Below are 2,955 nucleotides of genomic sequence, written 5' to 3'. Positions count from 1 at the left end.
TATGTATATGAGAGGAAGGAATTTAAAATTTTTGCACTTTTAACTGCTTATCACTATTGACTTGTATATTTATTATTTATATACATATAATGTTCCCGTCATGTATGCATGGACGCATACCTATGGACATATGCATGCAAAGAACAGGGTCTGAAGGATTTATTCCAAATTGCTGACAGTGGCTGCCTTTGGGGACAGAATGTGATGGGGAGGGTTTGTGCAACGCATTGCTGAATTTTTAAATAGGATGTCTTGTGTAAAGAAAACATAAAAAATATGCATGGTTTTTGACCCAGAACTACAAGTTTTAGCATTCACAGTCATGAAGAAGACAGGGTCTGTTTTCCTGGAGCTAGCAGTCCAACATGGGAGACAGACGTTTATCAGATAATGTAGCTGCAAACTGTTTCGGGAGGTAGCTCATGCAAATCTGCAACGTTGAGTGCATCCTGATTTAAGACATACTAAAATATTTCTTAGAATCATTCACAGGTGGTTGAGAGTGGTGAAAAAAGGTCTTTCTGAGCATAGGCTGTGAGTATATTAACATTAAAAACCAACGAGGTGCGCCAAGCCACATTCCAAATTGGCTGCATCATTTTGAACTCCCACCAGCAGTGAATGAGCGTTCTGGTGGCGGCTTCCCGTCCTCATCGACCCCTGGTATTTGTCAGTCTTTTACGTTTTAACTCTTCCGGGATGTGTGTAGGGGCATTTCAGTGTGGTTTTAATTTGCCTCTCTCTGATGACTAACAATGTTTAGCCTTTTATCATGCTTTTTTTTTGTTTTTAAATACAAAGTTCTCACTCTGTTGCCCCAGGCTGCAGTGCAGTGGTGTGTTCACAGCTCACTGTAACCTGGAATTCCTGGGCTTAACCAATCCTGCTTTGGTGTCCCAAGTAGCTGCGACCACAGGTGTGCACTGCCACATCTGGCTGATTTTAAAATTATTTTTATAGAGACAGAGTCTCTCTCTGTCACCCAGGCTGGTCTTAAACTCCTGGCCTCAGACAATCCTCCTGTCTTGGTCTTCCAAAGCGCTGGATTACAGGTGTGTAATCTGTAGGCCACTGCACCGGGCCTAGCCTTTTATCATGTTTATCGGCTATTTGGATATCTCTTTTTATGCAGTGCCTGTTCAAGTCTTGTGCCATTTTTATGTCGGACTGTTTTAGAGCAGTTCTGTATGCAATTGGGATGAGTCCTATGTTAGATACAGTATTGCAAACACCCTTTCTCACTTTGTAACTTCCCTTTTCACTTTTTTTTTTTTTGAGAAGAAGTCTCGCTCTTTTCATCCCTCAGGCTGGAGTGCAATGGCATGATCTCAGCTCACTGCAACCTTCGTCTACTGGGTTCAAGCAATTATCCCGCCTCAGCCTCTATCCCTTTTCACTCTTAATGGTGTCATCTGATGAAAAGTTCTGTTTTGTTTTTTGTTTTTGTTTTTTGAGACGGAGTCTCTCTCTTGTTGCCCAGGCTGGAGTGCAACGGCACAATCTCAGCTCACTGCAACCTCTGCCTCCCAGGCTCAAGCGATTCTCCTGCCTCAGCCTCCCGAGTAGCTGCGATTACAGATGCCCATCACCATGCTTGGCTAATTTTGTATTTTTAGTAAAGACGGGGTTTCACCATGTTAGCCAGGATGTTCTTGATCTCTTGACCTCGTGATCCACCCACCTTGGCCTCCCAAAATGCTGTGATTACAACTGTGAGCCACCACGCCCAGCCGTGTGTGTCTATCCGTGTGCCACTATCACACTTCATTCTGGGGCACAAGAATATTTGACACATTGTCTTTCTCTATTACCAGGTTGGAGTGCAGTGGTGTGATCACAGCTCACTGCATCCTTAGCCTCCTGGGCTCAAGCAATCCTCTCACCTCAGCCTTCTGAGGAGCTAGGACCACAGGTGTGTGCCACCACACTTGGTTAATTTTTTATTTTTAGAGATGGGGTCTCCCTATGTTGCCAGTTTTTTTTTTTTTTTTTAAAGACAGGGTGTCACTTTGTTGTCCAGGCCGGAGTACTGTGGTGTGACTGTACCTCACTGCAGCCTCAAACCTCAAACTCCTGGGCTTAGGTGATCCTCCTGTCTCAGTCTCCCAAGCAGTTGGGATTACAAGCATGAGCCACCATGCTCCAAAATCATTAAAAAAATTTTTTTTTGAGATTGAGTCTTGCTCTGTTGCTCAGGCTGGAGTGCAATGGTGCCATCTAGGCTCACTGCAACCTCCACCTTGCAGGTTCAAGCGATTCTCCTGCCTCAGCCTTCTGAGTAGCTGGGATTACAGGTGTGCGCCACCATGCCTGGCTGTGTGTGTGTGTGTGTGTGTGTGTGTGTCTGTGTCTGTGTGTTAGTAGAGACCAGATTTCACCATGTTGGCCAAGCTGGTCTTGAACTCCTCACCTTGTGATCTGCTTGACTTGGCTTCCCAAAGTGCTAGGATTATAGGTATGAACCACCGCACCTGGCCTTGTCTTCCTTTTTCAATTCTTGCCCACCTTGGGTATTCTTCTTGCCTTATTGCACTACCTGGGACCCCTAGTGTGATGCTGAATAGGAGGGCTGACAGAAGGCAACCTTGTTGTTTTCCTAGTCTCAAAACGAAGGCTTTCAACATTTCACCTTATTAAAAAACAGATTTTTTTCCAGGTTATGGAAGTACCCTTCTATTCCTAGTTTACAAAGAGTTTTAAAAAATTATGCATGGATATTGAATTTTATTTTCATGTATATTGAGAAAATGATCAGATTTATTCCATTAATATGGTAACATGTTGATTTTCAAATGTTAAATAGCTTTTCATTCCTGGAATAAATTCATCTTGATGGGGCCGGGCGCGGTGGCTCAAGCCTGTAATCCCAGCACTTTGGGAGGCCGAGGCGGGTGGATCACGAGGTCAAGAGATCGAGACCATCCTGGTCAACATGGTGAAACCCCGTCTCTACTA

Source organism: Cebus imitator, unplaced genomic scaffold (assembly GCF_001604975.1).
Source record: "Cebus imitator isolate Cc_AM_T3 unplaced genomic scaffold, Cebus_imitator-1.0 Scaffold254, whole genome shotgun sequence".
Taxonomy (NCBI): Eukaryota; Metazoa; Chordata; class Mammalia; order Primates; family Cebidae; genus Cebus; species Cebus imitator.
Note: the sequence above shows the minus strand (reverse complement) of the source record.